Here is a 13,786-nt window from a genome sequence, read left to right as displayed (position 1 = left end):
TTTTAAATTTACACATCATGAATTATCTTAAGACTAGGGCCATAAAGTGTTGAACTCGCTCATACTCCTTCTTGCCTCATCTAAAAAATCCAAAAGAAGTTAATTGTGATTGTCGGTAAGGATATTTACCATTGTCCTAGCCAACTTTAGTATTACCTACAGCATTGCTTACTATCTCTGTATAGATTGATGAAGGATTTTTGTAAACAACTTGCTTTATTTCAGCATAAAAAATCAAATATCTAACTTTTTTCAATCTTTGTACCCTGTATTTCAAATACGTGCCTCTTCTAGAGAATGGTCAACAATGCCAAAATGATATTCACATTGGATATTGGGGTCGTACCAATTGGGATAAAGTGGTTTGAGGTGTTCAATAAAGATAGGGGCAATGAGGAAGTTTTCTCGGAGCAGTGGGTATAAATCTATATAGGACATGGGTATTGGGTTAATAGGGGTTTTACCTTTGGTGTTGCGAGAGTTTTTCTATTCTATGGTTGGTTTGTTTTACTGTACAAATGGTGGTATAGTTGGTCCTTTTTGCGTGTTGGTTGGGTTTAAAGCTCTGTGTGTTTTAGAAGGTGAGGAAACTGGTGGACTCTATTGGGTTAGTAGGGATTATTTTATGAGTGTTGGTGCTTGTGGTTCGTTCTAGTGATGGTGGGTGCCATAGTGAAGTGCGGGACAAGGGTTTCGAAATGGTGAATTGGGTGCTGAAATAAGGGTCTAGTGCTTGGTGCAAGGGTTGCAGAGAAACTGTTAATGGTGCTATTAGGGCTTTAAGGAAAATGGATGTTGGAACCCCCATGTGCATGGTGTTTATGAATTTTTTTTCTATAAATTTCATAATGGACAAAATTATAAGGTGGTCTAAGGTGACGGCTAGGAAGTGTGTAAGGTAGTCGCTAAGTAATGCCAGAAGCTATCTTGTAATGCATTTTTGTTGTTTTTTTATTTTTCTACCCCTTTTTTTGTAATTTAATTAATTTTTTAATTTAATTTTAACTAATTTTTCTTTTTTGTTATTTTTCAATTAATTTTATTAATTATAAATGATAATAATAATAATAATAATAATAATAATAATAATAATTAAATTAAAAATGACTAATCTAAAACAAGCTTGAACCAGTCTAATTCAATCTAATGCTTAAACCTGCTTAAATATGACTATGTAAATTAAGCATAAAAATCAAACAAATTTGAATTGACTCGAATAAAATTAGGTGTCTACAATTGCCCATTATATAAAACATAGGATTATTAAGCGTTGAGTAGCAAGATATGGAGAAAAAATTAGTAGACAATTTCATATTATGTTGAATTTTATTTTTAGAATATATTCCTTATTATTTAAAAAACCAAAAGCGACAGTAGAGAATTCAATAGATAAGAAATGAAAATAGTTCAAGGTAATGCATTAATCATCGCCTACTTTAAATAAGTATTAATATTATCTCAATTTTGTATAATGTATTAATTAGAGTTGTTGGGTTTAGGATTGTTTAGGTGCCGTAGATAGAACTTACATAGGGAAAATGTAGACTCAGTTGACAAACTTAAGTACAATACTAGAAAAAATAAAATTGGTATAAATGTTTTTGGTGTTTGCACACTAAATATACAAATTCATATATGTTTTACTAGGATGAAAAGGTTCTGCAATAGATGACAAAGTGCTCAAAGATGTCATTACATGTAAAAATGGTTTAGGTGCCTTAGATAAAGCTTACATGAATGTAGACTCAGTTGACAATCCTAAGTATAGGATTAGGAAAAATAAAATTGCTACAAATGTTTTTAGTTTTTGAACAATTGACATGCAATTCATTTATATTTTACCAGAATGTAATGGTTTTACAGTAGATGGTAGAGAGTTCAGGGATGCCATTACATGTAGAAATAGTTTAAGGATTTTACAAGGTATTAGCTTTAATATTTTGATTTTAGTTATGTCTTGAAACACATTTTAAATGCATATTAATGTTTTGACACTTGATTTAGGTTTTTATTATTTGTGTGATACAGGCCACACAAATAGGAAAAGTTTCGTGGTACCTTATAAAAGTCAAAGATATAACTTGAATGATTGTAGGTCAGGACACCAACCTATGACACCCTAGGAATACTTCAATATAAAATACTCTTAAGCAAGAAATTGTATATTGAAAACTAAATGGGCAATTTTAAGGGAGAAATTATTTTATCCAATAAAAATATAGTCTAGAGTTATTTCTGCTTGCTATTTTTTCCCTAATTTTATTAGGTCTGAGATATTAATCGACTTTATTGAAGGTGATGTTGTTGAAGTGAATAAGAGCCCAGTAGAAAGAGATGATAATCATGATTTTATTAAGCACGTTAAGCCAAGTGATGCTTGGACTGAGTTTAAAAATAAGTTGACAGAGAAGATATTTACGAATTGGTTGTAATCCAATGGCTAAGGACAAATTGTTTAATTTTTTTTTATTTGATTACTAACATTGTTGAGTGTATGTAATGTTGAGTGTACCATTTATTTTTTACATTTGTTTTATATTTGTTTTCTTATTTTTTTTGTAATTGAATGTACGATGTAGTTGATTATTGTTTGTAATAATATTTGTCTTGTTACCATATCTATTGCTTTTCTTTCTTTTTTAATTTTTTGTTTCATCTTCATTGGTTTTTGATGTGATATGTATTTGTTGCATGATGTCTAACTATATTATTATGATATGAACATGTCATCATTTGTTTTCAACATAAAAAATACAAATAAAAGAAGAAAACAAACTTCAATTGGTAATCACACATGGATAAAGGTTAAGGATGCCACACTTATCCAATGCCTACATGTTTTAGCTGATAATCCTAGATGGAAAGATAATAATGAAACATTTAGAGTTGGCTAGGCTAAAATTTTTAAAGCACAACTGAAAGTAACCCTACATATTGAGTCAAGAATGAAGTTATTGAAGAGACAATATTATGTTATTTGTGATATGATAGCCAATGCAAGTGGATTTTGATGAAACAAAAATGAAAAATATATAACTATTGACAAGTATGTTTTTGATCAATAGGTTTGGGTAAATCATTAACATGTAAGTAAAAATTACTCTGATTGCTAATTTCTTATCAAAATATTTTATACATATATTTAAATCTCTTTACTTTCACTTTTGTGTAGACTCAACCCCATACTAAAGGGTTAAGGAACAAACATTTCCCTCACTTTGATGATTTTGTCAAGATATTTTTGTTGAGATAAAGTAGCTGGATCAAGAGTTGAAATCGCAACTGATGTTGTTAAATCGTTTCATACTGATAATGATGCTGACTTTGGGTATAACAAGAATGAAGCCAACACTAATCATGATAAGAAGAGAATAGAGGATGATGAAGTTGAAGGTTCAACTTATGCGACAATTCCTACCATAAGTAGAATGTTGTCAAGCATGAAATGTTTTAAGAGCTCTAATGGATTAGCTAAATTGGTGGAGCAAATAGGCAATATTGAGGTTGCATATTACAAAGCAATGCAAGAAATCAATGGTATTTTATCTTTTTTCAAGAAAAAAATTGAGAGAAGTGATAGGCAAATGTCGTTCTTTATTGAAATCTTGCAAATAGATGGATTCTGCTAAGATAAAATGCTATTTGTTGAGGAGTATATCTTGAGGAGTACTTATAAAGTTAATTTCTTTTATTGTCTGTCAAATGAATTTCAAAAGGATTACCTATGGAAGTAATTGAATGAATGCAATGCTTGTCGACCATCATTTGACTTTCTTACTTCAAGACATATGTAGTTGTTTTAAATTATGGATATTATATTTTCTTTTTAATATTTAAATATTATAATTACTTTTTTAAATTACAAAAATTATATTTAGTTTCTAATGTTGAGCTGTTTTAAATTGGAATGGTATAATTAAAAATTTTCATTTATATAATTATTTTTTTGAATTAAAACTAAAACATTGTCATTGTTAAGTTAACATAAAATTAAAAAAAATTCAATTTAAAATATGATATACTAACAAAAATTGTGTTTTTAACATAAAAATATTATCTTTATAGATAAACACTGCATTTTTAACAAAAAACGCCATCATTGTTAATTAACATGAAATTTCAAAGTTCAATTTAAAATTTGACAAACTAACAAAAACTATGCTTTTTTACATAAAAATATCATCTTTGAAGACAAATATTATGTTTTTTAGTAAAAAATATTGTCATTGTTAAGTTAGCATAAAATTGAAAAAGTTCAATTTAAATTTTGTAAACTGACAATGACTATATTTTATATCATCAAAACATCATTGTTGTTAACAAAGATTGCGTTTTTAACACAAAAACATCATTTATGAAAATCAAAGACTATGTTTTTTAACATCAAAATGATATCTCTATTAAGTTTAGCAATATATAAAATCAATGCTCTTAGGCTTCTAGTTGTTTAATTTATAAAATTTGGACGATACATTGTTTGGACAAAATATAAACATTAATATATATTGAATTTGGACATGAGCCACATAAAAGGAAAAAAAAAATTAGACTTGTATAATCATTATAGTTTGAATTTGGAATTCTATACAAACTATTTATTTAATTTACACCAAAATAAAAATTTATATCAACAAAAAAGAGAAATGACTCCTTGTTTCACTAATAAATTTGAATATATAGTCACACCATTCATAATGTACTCCATCAATTACCTATTCTGTGAAATATTTCTTTCTAAACCACTGATTTGGTGTACTCAAAATATTGTTATTAATTATTTTCTTCATGAAATTGAGGACATGATACTCACATTCTTGAGTTCCTTGTTGATGAGGAATCTACAAATGATTGTTAGGTTGTCAAGTGCTTTTCACAATGATGTAAACAATTGGAAAAAATTAAAATAAACAAACATACAAAAAATGTAACCCACATTATTTTCTTTCTTTATTATGGTAGTCAATCCCCTAAAACAACACAAAAAGGTAATAATAAATATAACATTATAATCATGAATAAACCGTAAACATAATAGAACTTATTTCACATAACTAAGATAAGTATCGCTTTATTATATTTTTGAGTTCTTGGAATGGTTTTGAGTTACCTTTTTTTGAGTCAAATAAGTAAATTGTATAGTTCGTATATTCAATGACAAACAATTGCCAATGACCCTTGAATAAATAGTATTGATTCCAATGTTCAAATTTAGGCTTTTAACAATTTTCAAATCTTTATAAAAAATGTAAAATAATCAACGATTAAGGTATATCATGAACATATATATAGAATTATAAGGTGTGAGAAAGTATTAGGAATTTCTTTCCATCACACATGCCAAAGCAAATGCATGTTCAGCTATAGAACTCGTGGGATTAGATATCGACTTGGGCTAATGAATTTATAGGTAGCTGTCATTTGTCTCTTTTTCACATATTTGTAAATGAGGCTATAATGAAATACAAATTAATTATAATATGGGTTTACACTATGAATAAATATATTATTTATATTTAAATGAATATATAAGCTAACCTCGTGTATGTCAAGATTTTTGTAACTGATATTTTTATCTTTGAACAAAATCTAACAATTTTCTCTTACTTAAATCACGAAGCTAATGGATAGTTAAATAATCCATCTTCGATTTTTACATTTATTAGTTCTTTATCTACTAATTGATGTTTTGCATAATGGAGAAATGCACACACACTAGATTTTGCAAGTGGAATTTGGCTAATCTCAGTCTTTAAAACCTGCTACATACAAAATTCAAGTGTATTGATATAAAATCAAATCACAATGATCCTTAAATCCAATTAATTAAATCAAAATGTGTATTAAAGGAAGAGATGATTGATCAAAAGCTTCATCCACAAATACATTTCCTACATTCTCAGTAAATGACTGACCTATTGTGTTAGTTAATATAGCTATCAATTGTGTCTCCAATTCAACAATGTGTAAATTTTGTTGAGCTATTATAATTCTCAATTGAGCAGTCCTTGATGTACGGGGTTTAGGTCTTATTTTGAAATAATTTGTTGGACAAACAAAGCTCCCAACACCCTTAACATGGCTAGGTCTTTCTTTAGCACTGAAAGCCAAAGTCAGCACATCAATGCCATTACTAATTTCAATTTCAATTTCACTGGATGTGCATTTCATAACTAAGTTATCTTAAAACATAAATACTTATGTAAGTCAATATGATATATTAACATGCACAAATAGGAAAGTAGCAAACAAGATATATATGAACTTATCATTTTTTTAATCATTTCTTTAGTTGCTTCCTCAATATACTCTCCATTTTTTTTTATGCATGTGCTTTTTTCCAAACATCTCATATTGATATTTCATTGTTTGATTCAAATGTTTCATGTAATCATATGAAAATATAAGTCCTCTTTGTAATGTAAATGAATTTCAAATTAATTAAACAAAGTGTACCATACACAATAAAAAAAACTTACAAGTTCATATTTAAAATTTGCATGCCCATTTCTTGATATTTGATGATTATACTTTTTTTGGGCCCTTATTTTTTGTACCAAATAGGATAAGAATTACTACATATTAAGAACATATGAAACAAACAATTTCAATAACAATTGCTTTTTAATAATTTTCTATAGAAAATATTGCTACACATATACTAAATTCATATGGTAATTGAAGTGAAATAAATTTCATCAATTTTACATCACTAATTAAATTTGAATATATGGTTAGAGGATGAGCCAAAAGTTTAAAATTGTCAACATTAGGTAATATATATTTTTGGATCAATTTGCCTTTAAAGTCTTTTAATTTCAAACAAGCATATTGCAATATAACTTTCTTATATTCAACCGATACGTTAAGCATTCTTATAAAGAATAAAATAATAAATTGGAATAAGGCAATGTAATTGCATTTCATAGGCAATGTAATTGCATTTCATAAGCAATAGATATCAAATAAACAATATTTTTAATTTGATTAATATAACTTATCACAATCGATTCCCAAATTTGGTCCTTTTTCTTTGCTAGAATTTTCTTTCACCTGTTGTAGTTAATGGATATTGTCTTTCAAATGAGACATCCAATATGGCTAGCCATTTTCAATCTACCACTTACGACAAGCTATCCATCAACATTGAACTTAACATATATTTTCTATTTAGTTGCTTAAAGCAATTTTGATCATCCCTTAACTTTACTTTTTTTTTTCAAAAATGATGTATTAACAAAATAGGTTAATGACACATGTTCTTCTTCATGTTTAGTTGAGGTAGACATATGTTATTTAGAATCTATCACATCAATTTATCTCTACAAACAAATATAGAATGGAAATAAGAGAAATATACTTTGAATACCTTATTATTTACTTTGTGTCATAAATAAGCAACATGAGAAATAATTTGTTCCCTAAAACAAGAATAATGTTAGTAGTGGCAATGACGACGATTGTGATTCGATGATGATTTAATGGCTAGAGTTCATTTAAATATAAAAAATATGTTGAGCGATACACTGATATAGACACAAGAGACTCGTCTATAGATTTGGAGAAAAAAGTATATAAAGAATATTAAACACTGCATTTATAATAGCAAAAATGCCTTGCTTGTTAAATAAAAATTTTTATGATTTGTTAAACACTGCATTTATAATGGTAGAAACATTATGTTTGTTTAATATAATTTGTCAAATACTACATTTATAAAACCAAAATGTTGTGCCTGTTAAATATACCATTTTTATTATTTGTTAAACACTGCATTTATAATGGTAGAAACATCATGTTTTTTCAAAGATTATATTTATTAAACAAAAAAGTCTTGCTTGTTTATTTGCCAAACACGAATACATTAGTAATGCCTGAAATGTCATGTTTGTTCGAAGACTATGTTTATAAAACCAAAATATCATGTTTATTTCTTTGTCAAACATTGCATTCATAATAATAGAAACATTGTGTTTGTTATTTATTACGGCATTTATACAACAAAGACTGTTTGTTAGATAAATTTTATTTTGATTTATCAAAAACTACGTTTATAATGACCAAAACGTTGTGTGTTCTTTATTATATTTTGTATTTTTTTTATAATATACAGCTTTATTTTTAACATAATGAAAAATGAAAACTTTCTTTATTTTTGTTGTTTAATGGTTGTCACATATTATTTTTAGTAACAAAATTAGGAGTTGAAATGTTTATTACGTGTTATTCACATGTAATGAAAAACATTAGAGCAAAAAGCCTTTATTACGTAATTTGAGATTCCGTGAACTAAACATAAGAATCTGACTTTCCCATGACAGAAAGAATTATCCATTCTCAAGAATCACAGTTTGCTAGGAATCAATTTCTCTCCAAAAATCTAAAATCACTTTATCTTATAGTACTTTTGTGGTCGTAAGATTTGACAATCTAATAGTAAGTTGTTTAATGTACGATGAACTACGTAAAAAAGCTTGAGTTATCTCTTTATTTTTCAATGGAGCATTTTAGGTTTTATAAATTCTCCACATATAACTCTAAACCTATGAAGCATGGAACCCTTGGCATACCGATGTCATATTGGTGTTCGATATAGGCATGCCATCGACACAACTAAATATGTACGAAATATGACAAAAACAAAATCAAATTGGATAAGGTTGGACACGGTCAAGACAAGGCAAAAATTACAATAACATTCATGTCGCCACAACCTTTTTCTCCTTTGAGTATCAATAAGCTTTCAATGTTGGATAAAAAGAGGAATAATATTAAAAAAAGAAGGGTAGAGAAGTAAAACTAACTTGGCTATTGTTAGGTTATCCTATTTTTTATAGAGAAAAAAAGTCTAATTTGAAAAGAAAAACGGCAATGATGAGTTAGTTGCCTTTGAAGAAAAAAGACACTTTGTGTAATAAATAAATTAGGTTTCGGCCTATAGGCTTTACAGATTTTAAGGCAGCTTATTTATTTCATTTGGTTTTAATTGTAATTATTTTAAGGTCCCAATTTTTAAGACATTTTTGGATGATTAAATTATAATTATATAATTATTAATTATTGTTATAACATATCGATCTAGGGACTTGATCGTTAGACGTAAAAAGTTAATGAGTCATCACCAATCTTTTTTTTTTAAGGTGTGATTGGTCACTAAGTTAAAATTATCCCTTTTAAAGAAATCTTAATTACCATTTCTAAAGAAATAATAATAATAATAATAATAATAATAATAATAATAATAAAATAAAAACAAAATTATATTTAGGTTAAAATGAGACCGAACAAAATGGATGTCTACCATTATCATTTTAAAATTTTTATATTTACATTAAATATTTTATATAAATTTTTTTTATTGTGGCGTCCTACCGTATTTGTACTATTATTTTTTAAAAAATGTCACATCATCATATCTGTCATATCATACTTATATTATGTATCTGTGTTAATGGTTGTGCTTTATAGCTCTAAACCCCCTTATTTAACAACATCTCATACGTTCTCTCTCATGCATACATGGTCATAAACATGCATGCATCCTTGCACACAAATTCATTATGGATAAGAAGCAAAAGCAAATTAATGGGTTAAGAAATAAAACGTTTAAATTAAAATAAATGAAGTGTTATATTAAATCTATTGATAAATTTCATTTCAGCTTCAACAAATGACACATTTGCACTACTCTGCTTTCAACTAGTCTTCTTGATGGAAAAACTTTATGAGTGTTTGGTTCACAAATTCTTAAATTTCAGGAGAGAAAGTGATTTAGAGGGAAAATGATTTGGGAAAAAAATAATATTAAAAGAGAATGTGTGATTTTTAGGTTTTTGTTGACTTAGAAAGTGTAAAAATTTTGTATTTGATTTAGGGGAATGTAACATGTTATTGTTCCTACGTAAAAAAAAAAAAAAAATGCAGATCAACCTTCATGGTAAGGTAGACGTAAAGGTTGGAAGGGGTAAAGGTTGGAAGGGGTGGTAAACCCCTTCCCATGGGTTTTTAAAGATAAAGCCACCGGAACAAATTTTATATGTAATAATATTAAGTAATGTATTTTAAATTTTATATGCAATAATATTAAATAAAGATATTTTTGTATATTTTCAACAAAAATTGTGTTCTGCGTTTTTATTTTAGAAACGTCATCTTTATTGAATTCTAAATATATATATATTTCATATTTTCAACAAAAACTATGTTTTCTATTTTAAAAATGTTGTTTTTATTGAATTCTGGAAAATAAACTTTTTCATGTTTTCAATAAAGATTGTGATTTTATTTTAGAAATGTGATGTTTTCAACAAAAACTATATTTTTTGTTTTAGAAACATCATTTTTGTTGAATTATGATTTTTTTTATATGTTTTCTACAAAGACTGTGCTTTCTATTTTAGAAAAGGCGTCTTTGTTGAATTTGAAAAAAAAAATTTCATGTTTTCAAGAAAAATTATTTTTTTATCTTAAAAATGTTATCAGTTCCATGTGATCAATTACTACAATAATTAAGTCTTTGTTGAATTTTGAAAAAAAAAAAATTTCGTGTTTTCAATAAAGACTATGTTTTTTTTCTTAAAAATGTTAGCAGTTCCATGTGATCAATCACTACAGTTTATCAATGACTTCATTTCCATAACAAAAAACATAGTCATTGATATAGAGAAATATAAACAAAAAATTAGTTTTATCAATTACTACATTTTTTACATACAAAAGTTGGTTAAAAGCAAAATAAATATTATATTATAATAACTCCACCAACAACAACTATGTTTTTATATAAAAAAATCATTATGTTTTATCAATTACTTTGATTTTATACTAATAAACGTTGCTAATTTTGAAAATATAAAATTTATTTTGTTATAATTTTCCACGACCAACTACATTTCATATGTTAAAGATGCAAGCTTTTGATATAAAAAATAATTCAAAATCCTAATTTTGAAACAATCTACTACCTTTTTATTTTAAAAATATTGTTTTTATTATAATTAATTTTTTCATAACATATTATAACATATGACTACATTTTTGACATAACAATGTTGTGTAAAAGAAAATTTTTGGTTTTTTAAGATTTTATTTTGTATAAGAGTAATTAAGTTTATGATTCAAAAATATTTTCTTTTTGAAACTTTATCAGTTAAAAATAAATTATTTAAATTTATAAAAATTTAAATAAACATTATCATTGTCAGGTGTCCAATTATGTGGCTAGAAATGTAATTTTGCCCAATTATATAGTTAGAAATGCAGTTTTGCATGTCAAAATAGATTTGAATTTATCATGCAATTACGTTAATTTTTAAGGATAAAATAAACCGTAAAAGATTATTATTAAGAGCAAAACGGGACAAATTTTACATTCCACCAAGAATTTTAAAAAATCTCATGGAAGGTGGGTTTTTGATTTAGGCTATCACTTTCCTTTTTTTACATTAATGAAAATTTTAAAAAATCTCAAAATTAGATTTCATGACCCAAACTAAAAAATTAAATTACAAAAAATTAAATTTCGGTCAATAATTTAACTTTCTCTCCAACCAAACATGATCTTATATGTTTATATTTTCTCTATACTATTGCAGTTTCTTAATTCTTGTGCTATTGCTTGAATTTGAAAAGCGGCTGGGCCTTAGTAAACCTAGACCATTCCTCCATACTTGCCTAATAAAAAAAAAAATTAATCCCTTGCATTGTTTTCAATTTGAATTTGGAGCTCCATTATTCTTTTTCTTGAACTTCTTTTGACAAGTGGGTTATGACCGGAGCAAGGGTGCAGAGAATCAGAATCCTGCAACGGCAAAGACATATATTTTCCTACATCCTCCCCAGCTTAGTTAATATAATGTCGTTAGTGTAATCCTGGAAGAAGGGTCTTTGGATTTATTATTGCAAGAAGAAAGAAGAAAATAGTAAGATATTCTTATCTCTGTTTTACTTCTTTCTTTAAGTTAAAACCCAAACCTTCTTTCATCTTTGCTTGAACAATCAACTGATCAAGATTTACTGTCATTTCATGCATTAAAGTTACGTGATCAAACATTATATATGGATTCTGGTAAATTTATAGACTAAATTTTTTTATTTGGATTTGGTGATTTCTAATGACGTTGGTAATTCCTGTCAATGGATCGTAACCGTGAAGGTAAAGATGTAAAAAGATGAATTGACATGAATACGACATGTTATTATATGATTTTTTAAAATGATACAATTTGCACGTTTATATTCATAATGTGTGAAATTTTAGATCATTATTGATTAATCATATACATTATGGTAAAGTTTTAAAATTAAGATGAGTCTATAATTAAAAAAAGCTAAGATATTACAAAATAAGCCTAAAGATTGATAAATCAAGAATGCCCTATACAAAAAGAAACTACGAATGACATTTGTATACCTTATTTTATATAAATATATATAAAAGCCAAAGCCTCTAATAAAAATGAAATAATTTGATGTGTATAGTCTACATTTTCAACATGTGGGCAATCTAAAAAATTAACATGTGTTCTATAATAAATGTATTTTAATAATTAAAAAATAATTAAATAAATTTATTTTTATTTACCTTAAATTATTCTCAATTAAATTTATAAAGAAGGTGATAAAAGTTTAATTGTCATCATTATTATATAGAATAATTTTGCTAAGACTTTTTTCAATTATAAATATTCAACTTTGAATTACATTTGGGTAAAAAATATTCACTTTCCAATATTCAATTCTACTTTTTGAGTTATTAATAGGTTTTTATTGTCAATCCATCATTTTTTGCATTAACAATGTAATTTTGGTATTTAATAAGGTAATTTATAAGCTTAAATAAATATATAAATCATTTAATATCAAGAATTCAAATAAAAATAAAGGCTTAATTATTTTTAAACATATTTTTTGTTATATACTATATAAGTGTCTGTTTTTAGAAATCATAATACAAGTGATTAATTACCATATAAAATTTTTAATTTGAAGACATAATTTATTCATAATCAAAAGTTTTTAAAATATAAAATGTAGACTTTTCAAAATAAAAACTAAAAATATGATAATAATTAAGTAACCCATTATAATTGATTTGTTTAAATTACTCTAAATTTTACAAGAGCTTCGTATTATAAATGAAGAATCATTTTATACTAAGATTGTTCAAAGGTTCACCAAAACTCTCCAAATGCATTTAATTGTTTAAAGGTTCACCAAAACCCTTCAAATACATCTGTTTTGTTGTAATTAGGTAAATCTCAACTTAAAAAATTTCATCGAATCTTTTATATGATAACCAATTATTTTTATTTTTAGCTATTTTTAGTTTGATTTATATTTTCAATCACTATTAACAATAAAAATGTATTGATTTTACTGTAGGTATTGTTTCTTTTTTGTTTACCTTTTTCAACTAATAAATATTTTTACTTTATAATATTTGGAATTACTTCTCTTTTGTTTATTTTTTATGCATATTCAATTAAACTTCATTTATAATTTATTCATTTTTAATGATTTTAAGTCATTTACTTTTCTATTAGCTTGAATTTCATGCTGGCACAAATCTTTCTTTGATTTCAAAATATTGTATCTAAAATTTTTATAATGAAACAAGATAAAAATCTCACATTTCATGAAACAGGGAAGAAACCATAGTTTTTTTTTTTTTTTTTTTTACTTTCGCTTTATGATTTAGCCTTTCATTTGTAGTTTTTTTCAAACATCATGTTTATTTACATTTAATATATGTGGTTTTAATTTATTATATATATTATGTTAGATTTGC

This window comes from Durio zibethinus, chromosome 16 (assembly GCF_047325235.1).
Source record: "Durio zibethinus cultivar Kanyao isolate XHJ-2024 chromosome 16, ASM4732523v1, whole genome shotgun sequence".
In the NCBI taxonomy this organism is placed as follows: domain Eukaryota; kingdom Viridiplantae; phylum Streptophyta; class Magnoliopsida; order Malvales; family Malvaceae; genus Durio; species Durio zibethinus.
This window is presented reverse-complemented; position numbering follows the sequence as displayed.